General features: G+C 45.9%; 1 protein-coding gene across 13 annotated transcripts in view; it reads left to right on the plus strand.

Moving 5' to 3' along the window:
* The first annotated feature begins 2354 nt into the window (after positions 1-2354).
* NRF1 (nuclear respiratory factor 1) overlaps positions 2355-10068 on the plus strand; it is a 152186-nt gene continuing 144472 nt past the window's right edge. For 3 of the 13 annotated variants that reach the window (XM_055283989.1, XM_055283991.1, XM_055283994.2), the window contains exon 1: positions 2355-2496. The gene's annotated coding sequence lies outside the window, so the exon portion shown is untranslated. Of the gene's footprint in view, positions 2497-2631; positions 3096-10068 lie in introns of those variants that run through there. The other 10 variants (XM_063641618.1, XM_055283993.1, XM_063641628.1 and 7 more) reach the window with 5 other exon arrangements.

The raw sequence follows: 10068 nt of genomic DNA on the forward strand, positions 1-10068 counted from the left end.
AGCTACTCAGGAGGCTGAGATGGGAGGATCGCTTGAGCCCAGGAGGTTGAGACTGCAGTGAGCTGCGTTTGTGCCACTGTACTCCAGTCTGGGAGACACAGTGAGACCCTGTCTCAAAAGTTAAAAAAACAAAAGTAGTACCTACCTTGTGGGCTCTACTTGATAATTAAATGAGAAAGAAGATAATGTGCATAAAGGCTTACACTAGGGCCTGACACATCGTGAACGCTCAATAAACGTGGGGAATAAGTACTGAGTGTGATGACAAAGAGTCTAATGCACCCAATCTTGGGAGATGAAAAAATGCTGCCTGGAGGCGATGGTATTAATGTTGGGATCTGAAAGAATAGTAGGAATTATTCAGGTGAGGATTCAAGTTAAGTGCATAGATGGAGTAGAGAGAAATGAAGTTATGGGCAAAGGGAACAGCCCTTGCAACAGTTGTGAGGTGGCACAACTTCCAGGCTTAAATGACCTGAGAGCTTCCCAGTTTTGAATGTAGCCTGAGAAATATCTGTGGCAGATGAGGTCAGAGATGGCAACATGGATGAGATCACCAATGGCCCTGTAGCCACCTCAAAGAATTTTAGACTTTAACCTACGTGTTAATCGGATCTTTTTAAGAGTCTTAAACAGGGAAACGACATGATTTTCTTTCTTGAAAGACCATTCAAGCTGTAGTGGATTTGGAGAGGGCAATTTCCGTTGCAGGAAGACCAAGAGGAGTCTACTGCAGTGTCTCTAGGAGAGATGACAGTAGCCTGAACCAGACTAAGAATTTACAGGGAACAATAGTTTTAAAAATCTAATTGGGGCTGGGTGCAGTGGCTCACGGCTGTAATCCCAGCACTTTGGGAGGTTAAGGCAGGCAGATCACTTGAGCCTAGGAGTTCGAGACCAGCCCAGGCCAACAAGACGAAACCGCATCTCTACTAAAAATACAAAAATTAGCCGGGCGTGGTCGTGGGCACCTGTAGTCCCAGCTACTGACTGGGGAGGCTGAGGTGGGAGGATCCTTGAGCCCAGAGAGGTCGAGGCTGCAGTGAACAATGATTGCACCACTGCCCTCCAGCCTAGGTAACAGAGTGAGAATCTGTCTCACAAACAAACACATCTAATTTAACATGGAGACTCCAGAGAGAGAGGAAGGAGCAATGGATCATTTCCAGGTTTCTGGCTTGAGCACCTGGGTGGCTGGTGTTGGCACTCTCCTAGAAAACACTGGAGAAAAAGACATCCAATTTTTGGATATGTTGAATTTTGAGGTTAATAGAATCTCGAAAATTAAAGCTTCCTGATTTTGTTAATCCGTTTTCTGACACCCTTTAGCAATTCTCTAATGCAATGCTTTTCACATTATTATGTGCATAAGAATCACCAGGGGTGTGGAGATGGGGATGTGAAAATGCAGGTTCCTAGGCTAACAAGCCAAGATTCTGGATACCAACTGGGTCCCAGGACTCAAAACAATCAGCCTGAGTAATTCTGATGGAGGGAGTCTCCTGACGACACTAAAAAAACCAACAAAAACGACCCCACTGCCGGGCATGGTGGCCTGTAATACCAGTACTTTGGGAGGCTGAGTCGGGAGGATCGCTTGGGCCCAGGAGTTCGAGACCAGCCTGGGCAACGTAGGGAGACCACCCACCCCCGTTTCTAAAAGTAAAACAAGACCTCTCGTGTGTCTCCACTGTTAGGTCGTTTTCCCACTGTCCACCCCTCCCTACTTCTCAGGCACCTGGTTGGGGGTCCCTATTGCTTCGAATAAGCTCCGTGGGAGCCAGGACTTTGTCTTGCTAACAGGTGCATCTTCAGCGCACTCAGAACAATATCTGGCACAGCACGAGACCCCTAGAAAGGTTCGCCGAACGATCGAATGGCTGAATACATTCATATGTTGCTTTGTACAAAAACTTTTGCTTTCAAATATCTGGGAAGAGTTAGAGATAGGAAAGCAGAGGTCACTTCAAAGAGAGAGAGTGAGGATACCACTGGGAAGGCAGCGCCGAAAAAACCAGAGGGGAACCACTTGCCGATCCCCCGGGCACAGTCTGGAGGTCCCAATTCCAGCGGTAGGGGGGCGAGAGATGCCACTCGTCTGATCAGCAACCATTTTGGGCCCGCTTGCGCCGCTTCTCCGGGGCGTCCGCGTTGTGCTAATCCAGTTGCTTTTGAGGTTCCGGCCCCCTCCAAACCTCTGAAGCGCTCCGTGCACGCGAGGCGGCGGCGGGAGAGGCCAGAGCCCTAGCCGCGAGCCCTCTCCGCGGCCTGCCGGCAGAACAGCCGAGCCGACCTCCTCATCATGGCGGCGGCCGGGCGGGGAAGCCGGGCCGTGCGTCGCGTGCGTGCCCTCTCCCTCCCCTCCCCCTCCTCGGCGGCGGCGGCGGCGGCAGAAGCGGCAGCGCTCGCCATTGCCGCTGGTGGCAGGAGGCTGCGAGGAGCCGGCGCGGTCGCAGTCTCCACGGCGCAGGCCCACGGTAGCGCAGCCGCTCTGAGGTGAGTGCCCTACCGCGCAATCTCCAGCTATTTCAGCCCCGGCGCAGCCGCAACACGCCGCCCGCCCGCCGGCCGGCCGGCCCGCCCCGCAGCCGGCACCCTGCCGCCCCCGGCTCCGGGCCTGGGCCCCCGCCGGATTCGGCCCGCCTCGGGCGGGGGGCCCCGGCCCGGCCCAGCCAAACCGCCACCCCGAGGATGAGCAGGCCGCACTAGGCCCCAGGCGTCCTGGCGGGCTCGGGAGGGAGGCGCTGCCCTCCCGGGAGCCCCAGGGTTCCGGCCTCCCCCGCCGCCTGGGGCTCTCGGGGCCGCGGCCTTCTCCCCGCTGTGGAACCCGGGCCCGGCCTTCCCGCAGCTCGGGAGCAGGAGGCGCGGGAGAGTGCGCCGGGCCCGGGTGCGGGAGGTGGGCGGGCTGCGCGGGACCGGAGCCGCGGCTCTCGGCTCGCCCCCTCGGCCTTTCCCGGCTCTCGTCCGCGGGCGGGCGGCGCAGTGGGGCCGGGCTGGGGCGCGGGAGCCGCTGTCTCCTGCGGGAGAGGAGGCTGGCTCTTTGGGCGACCTCCGAAGCTTCCCTCCTGCCGGGGTGGCGTGGGCTTCTTACCCAGGTAGACTGGGGGACGCTGGAATATGGCGCGTTGCCCACCTTCTTGCAAGTTAGGAGGTGGCCGGGGCGGCAGTTCGAGGAGGAGGGCGCAAATTCCTTTTGTACGCAGAAATAAGGAGCGACATTGTGTTTTCTTCCCCAGCTGAGATGTGCCCGCGGAGGGGCCGCAGTTCTTCCTGTGCCTGGGGTGGTGGTCCCCTGGGTGAGGGAGAGGGGGAGTGGCACGCCCCTCCGAAGGAACCGAACCTTTTGCCACTGGAAAGACAGGGGCTCTGAGATGGCCGTGTGCATGGTATTTTCCCATATCCTCAGACCTTTTCGGGTTTGTCATTGAATGTTGTGCACTCCATCGTGCAATGATGTCTGCTGCCTCTCTCACCTGTTGTGTCGTGGCTGCTGGTCCCAAAGTTTCTGCAGTGTATTTGGCTGTGCCCACCAGAACTTGAAGTTGTTTAAAAATCTTAATGCTTGGGGGGCTTCCAGTGATATCTGCTCCAACCGGTTGGAGGAGCTGTTGCCTGCTCTCCATTCTTAAGCATTAGATTAGAATATATTAATTGCCTATTTTAGAGCTGGTGTCAATCGTGCTGAATTCTTTATGTGGTCAGAGCAAAATTCACATTTTCTTAAATGTTCAGAGACCGCGTGTTGAGAGACGCATAAGGAGAAAGGTAGTGTGAGTGAGCCTGTCAGCTTGGGCAGTGTTGGGCAGAGCTTTGTCCCGGGACATTATCTGTGCTCACAGTGATCCTTTTTCCCATTCCATCTCAGCCCAGCCTTTTAAAAAATTATTTTTCCTTTGGGCTTGACCAGTAAGTAGTTGGGAAAGGGGGGTGCTGGAGTCTTGGAGATGCTGTTTGTGTGTGTGTGTGTGTTTGATTCATTAGTATCCCGAATCCCTAAAATTGTGTTTGACAGTACTTGACAGGTTACCCCGTAAGACAGTGAAAATATGGCTAGTTCTCTCCGTGCATCTGAGTGTAATTTCCTTATTTTATGAGTCCGAAAGCAGACATAATTATCACATGCAATGTAGAATATTTACTCTTAACTTGGATCCTTAATTGTGGGCAGAATTTTTTTGTGTCAAGAGGCTTTTTTTTCTTTTGATAGGACTTAGTGGCTTTCAACAGGGCCTATGACCAAAAAAACAACAATCAGATTAAGAAAACTCTTTACGGCCGGGCGCAGTGGCTCACACCTGTAATCCCAGCACTTTGGGAGGCCGAGGCGGGTGGATCACCTGAGGTCAGGAGTTCGAGACCAGCCTGGCTAACATGGTGAAAGCCCATCTCCATTAAAAATACAAAAATTAGCCGGGCGTGGTTGCAGGCGCCTGTAATCCCAGCTACTGGGAGGGGCGGGGGCTGCCGAGGCAAGAGAATCGCTTGAACCTGGGAGGCAGAAGTTGCAGTTAGCCGAGCTCGAGATTGCGCCATTGCACGGCAGCCTGGGGGACAAGAGTGAGACTTCGTCTAAAAAAAAAAAAAAAAAAAAACAAAGACTCTTTACCTAATCTTTTGGCCAATCCTTATTTGAAGTCCTTTAATTTCCTCACACAGTCTCAAACTCAACATGTGGGAGGGAAAATGACTTTTTGCTTAGTAGTCAGTGGTCATAGTCTCCTGTAACAAAGAAAATTTCTTATCCCCAAGTCGGGAATTTTTGTGGAAATAGTTCTCTTTTTCTTTTTCTTTTCTTAGACGGAATCTCACTCTGTCACCCAGGCTGGAGTGCAGTGGTGCGATCTCAGCTCACCGCAACATCCGCCTCCTGGGTTCACGCGATTTTCCTGCTTCAGCCTCCCGAGTAGCTGGGATTACAGGCGTGGGCCACCATGCCCGGCTAATTTTTGTATTTTTAGTAGAGACGGGGTTTTGCCATGTTGGCCAGGCAGGTCTGGAACTTCTGACCTAAGGTGATCTGCTAGCCTTGGCCTCCCAAAGTGCTGGGATTACAGGCGTGAGCCAATGCCCCCGGCCCAATAATTTTCTTATAAAAATATGTATTTATGTATATGTGTGTGTGTACATACATATATATAATTTTTTTTTTTTTTTTTTAAGTTAGAGATGGGGATCTTGCTATGTTGCCTAAGCTGGCCTTGAACTCCTGGGCTCGAGGAATGCACCCACCTCAGCCTCCCCAGTAGCTGAGACTATAGGCAAGTGCCACCATGCTGGCAGTGGCTTCATAACATGTTTCAAGGAAATTTAGCTCCTGTGTTAAGAGAAGGAACTATAGAAGTAGAAGATAATGAGGGCCCTTGTCCAGGTATAGAAGGGTTTAAAGGAGAAAGGATTTCAGGTTTCCTTCTGAATTCCTGTGTATGTCATTAGAACCCCAAATTGTAAGTTTTTTGTTTTATTAAACCATAATTAGGCACTTGTCTAATTTTGTTAGGGAACCGAAGGCCAACTTCCCATGATTTAAATACCTGAATTTGCATTGCCTGCACACCGTAGGTTCAACCACATCTCTGGGTTGTCTTTAGAAGCATTTTATGTGAAATAACAACGAATGAGTGACTTGTTTTAAGGGAAATTTAAGCTCCTGTGGTCTGGGATTAAATTTTTATGCCTTTTCTTGTATGGAATAAGGCATTCAGTAAAGTTGAGGAATAATAACGATGAACAGTAATTACTGAAATTGAAATTTTTCCATGAGTATTTGAAAAGGCGTGCTGAGTTTTTGGTTTCTGGAGGGACTATGAACTGTCAGTCTTTAGAAACAGTCTACAGTCCTACCTCAACAGGAAGTTAATGTATACATTCAGCTTCTGTCAGATGTCTTTAGACAAGCCCGTTGCTTCATGCCAAAGCAGGCTTATTCATTCACACAGTGCCACTGTGAAAAATTGGAGGGTGAGGGGGAAACTCCCTGGGCTGTTGAATTTCACAAATGTCTGCTTTAACCTCAAGAGTTTAGATGTGCCCTTTCTGGGCCGGTAATCATCCAGGAAATGGGATATCTGAATTTAGATGTTTGTGTGTGACTATGTGTGATACTCACTAATATGTATATAGAGAGTATTTGGAAAATCAATCTTAAAATGCCAATCTTTGATTTTGTAAAAAACATTTCAGAAAATGTTCTATACTAAAATGCATTTTCTTTATGTTTCATGTTTTCCTTGATAGCTAAAGCTAGTGTTTTCAGCCTGAGCTTACCCAAATATAATTTTCCATGAATGCTTAGTAAAACAGCAATGAAAAAGGAACCCACTTGTTAAGTTATTTTAGAAACATTTTATTTAGACCAAGTCCAATGTTTTTTGAGTCTCAAGATACATGTTAATTTTTGTGCCTTGTGTATCATATATTTCCTTCCTTATTAACTAGAGGGTGGATTACCCACTTTCTTGGGTTTTCAGTTAGTACTTTTATCCATCAGTTTTCTACTAAGGTAAACAGACTGGAAGATAAATAGTAAAAGGAGGTGAAACAAATCAATTTCAGGTGTTTCCAGAAGATTAAAACCATATTGAGCTATTGGAAACATTTAATCCTCGAGCAACAACAATGCTTTGTTTGAAGTTATTTTAATGCAATATGGACAAAACTTGGGAAATGAATTTTTGACTGCTCAAGAAAAATAAGTGGATTGCTTATACCTTAGAATATATATATATACACACATATATATATATATATATATTTTTTTTTTTTTTTCAAAAGTGCACTTCAGAATTAGGCTAATGTATTTTCAGCCCGACTTAATGCAGTGTAGTTAGCAAAACATCTAAGGCTTCATCATGTTGTGGTCTTTAGGCCTAAAATGTTTTAAAATGTGAACATTTATGTGATACCAAGTAAATTTTCTATGACCCAAAGAAGCGCTAGAAATAAAACTTTACAGAGATGTTCTAGTATATTAGAAAACAATGGCTGGTCATGGTGGTTCATGCCTATAATCCTAGCACTTTGGGAGGCCAAGGCAGGAGGATTGCTTGAGGCTAGGAATTCTAGACCAGCCTGGGCAATGTAGCGAGATCCTGTCTTTACAGAATATTAAAAAGAAACAAAAAAACGAAAAACTAGCTGGGTATGGTGGCATATGCCTATAGTTTGAGCTACTCAGGAGGCTGAGGCAGGAGGATCACTTGAACTTAGGAGTTTGAGGTTGCAGTGAGCATAATCATGCCATTGTGTTCCTGCCTGGGCGACAGTGCGACCCTGTTTCTTAACAAAAAAAAAACTAGTTGCTGTTAAGGTAGGCCTACCACATTTGTAATCTCTTGAGGCAAATCTGTGTTGTTTCTCTAAGAGTAGTCACTTAGAAGATAATCTGACAGTAAGGAATGGTCTGCTGAATCCCAGATCTGGTAGTCTGCCTTGCCCAATCACAACATAGTTTGTGTAAAACTCCAACTGCTACTGAACCATCAGATAATTTCTTGAGGAAGCCGTTTCTCTTAAGGAGAAGTGTGTGTGTGTGTGTGTGTGTGTGTTGGAGGGAGTGTTGGTGGGGAGAAGAGGGGGAAAGAGAAGATGATACTAGTAAAATAATCTAGTTTTATAGGTTAGAATGATCACTGGAATTTTTTAGAGGAAATATTCTCAAAAAAATTTGTAAGAGCTACTTTTGTATGGGTTATCAGTTTGGTGATTTAGACTATAGTAATCGCATTGTTTAGTATGCATAGTATTTCGATTAATTCATGCATGCTGATTTCTGTGGTTACAAATGTGAAAAGTTTGGCTGATAGCTTAAGTGGACATTTTCTTAAGAACTCTTTAAGTGGTGCCTGTTGGGATAAACTATGCCAAGCCATTTTCTGAATCTTCATGAAGAATGAGCTTTGTATGCATATATATTAAGACAGTTTTTTAAAAAAGAGCATGTATTTTACTGTTGGTAATTGTAAAGTTTTTGCTTTTTAGAACTTTAAGAGTCCGTTTTGTTGCTGCTACTGAATGCTAATGTGGTTAGGCTGGCAGCTAAACCTAAAAAGAACAAGGGGAAATGAGGAAATGTCCCCATGAAACATTGCTTAAAACTATTTGAGCAGTGGACTAGAAATGGGGAGTTGGGGACTAAGGGACCTGATTCTTGTTTTATGTTCAAAGGAGAGTGAAGCATTCTCTCCATTGAGAAATAACCTCCTTAAGTGTATTCTCACTTTGGAGTTTTGCCACTCATTCACCCGACGATGATTAAAGATATACCACATTCTGGGCATGTGCTAGGTGCTGGAGTAACAAATCTTGGGCCTTGTCTTGTAGAGCAGAAAGGTATGGGCTCAACCAGCTATGTTACAACTTCTAGAGAACCAAAATAGAGCAAACAAAGAGTGGTATGGGATTATAGGAGGAGGAAGAAATTCCTTCTAGGGAGAGGAGAATGATACACAGAGAAAAGTGAGGTTAGGGAAGACTTTTCATGTAGGGGAAGTTTGAGTAGGACTTGGAAGGGGGAGTAGCTGCATTACTGATGGAGAAGAGGGGCTGAGAGGAAGGGCATCAGTAGTCTGATTTGAGAACTAGCAAGTGGATTTTGCTCTACTTGGAGAATAGTGGAAAGTGAAACTGATAAGGTTGTGGTCGTATTGGGAAGAGTTTGTAATTCCATGCTCGTGAGTGTGAACTTTATTCTGTAGGCATTTAGGGACCATAAGAAGTTTGAGTAGGACATCCACTCTGGTTTTTAGAAAGATGACATGTAAAGATTGGACTAGAGACTGGTGAGAGTATTGAATTGTGGTGTAAAAGGACATAGATTCTGGGGATAACTTTTACTTCACAGTTGTCAGATTTGGGTGACAATTGAGTACAGGGGAGTTAAAGATTATAGTGTGGTTATTGGGTGATGATGATGCCTTTAAGATAGGGAATGTATAGGAAGAACAGAATCTGAGGAGGAAGGTAATAGAGTATGATTCCAGATGTGTTTAGATATCTGGGAATCAAGAAAGGTCAAGTAAATACCTGGGTATTTGGGCTGGAGCTCAAGGGGGCATTGGGATCAATTAGGGGATTTGCATTCATCAGTATAATGCCATATAGAAACTGCAGAAAGCCAGGCATGGTGCCTCACATCTGTAATCCTAACACTTTAGGAGGCCAAGGCAGAGGATCGCTTGAGGCCAGGAGTTCAAAACCAGTCTGGGCAATGTAGTGAGACCCTGTCTCTACAAAAATTTTAAAAATTTGTCAGGTATAGTGGTAGCCACCTGTGGTCTCAGCTACTCGGGAGGCTGAGGCTGGAGGATGACTTGAGCCCAGGAGTTTGAGGCTGTAGCAAGCTATGATAGGGCCACTGCACTCCAGCTTGGGTGTCAGAGTAAGACCCTGTCTATAAAAAAGAAAGAGAAAATAGTACAGATTGAGTATCCTTTATCCAAAATGCTTAGGACCAGAAGTGTTTTGGAGTTTTTTTTTTTTGACTTTGTAATGTTGGTATACACATAATGAGAGACCCTGGAGATAGGGCCCAAATCTAAACTTGAAATTCATTTGTGTTTCATACACATCTTACAACCTGGATGCAGTTTTGTACAATATTTTAAATAATTTTGTGCAGGAAACAAAGTTTTGATTCCGTTCTGACTGCAACATGTCACCTGAGGTCAGGTGTGGAATTTTCCACTTGTGGCATCATGTCAACACTCAGAAAGTTTCAGATTTTGGAGCATTTCAGATTTTAAATTTTGGGATTAGGAATGCTTAACCGTATCAGGAGTGAAGAAAAAAACTAAGGGCAAACTTGGAGAGCATCTACATCTGAGGGTCAAGTAGAAGAATAGAAATCTATGAAGTAAGTTGAGAAAGAATGGCTAAACAGATAAGATTATAGGGTTGAAGAAGCTGAAGAGAGGGATTAAGTGAATACTGACAGGGAAGTTAGCCATGTGAAATACCACAGAGTTCATTGGTTTAGAGGACAATGCCATAGGATTGCTTGAACCTGGCACTTCAAGACCAGCCTGAGCAACATAGCAAGACTTTGTATCTATTAAAAAAAAAAAAAGTTCA

This window comes from Symphalangus syndactylus, chromosome 6 (genome assembly GCF_028878055.3).
Source record: "Symphalangus syndactylus isolate Jambi chromosome 6, NHGRI_mSymSyn1-v2.1_pri, whole genome shotgun sequence".
Taxonomy (NCBI): domain Eukaryota; kingdom Metazoa; phylum Chordata; class Mammalia; order Primates; family Hylobatidae; genus Symphalangus; species Symphalangus syndactylus.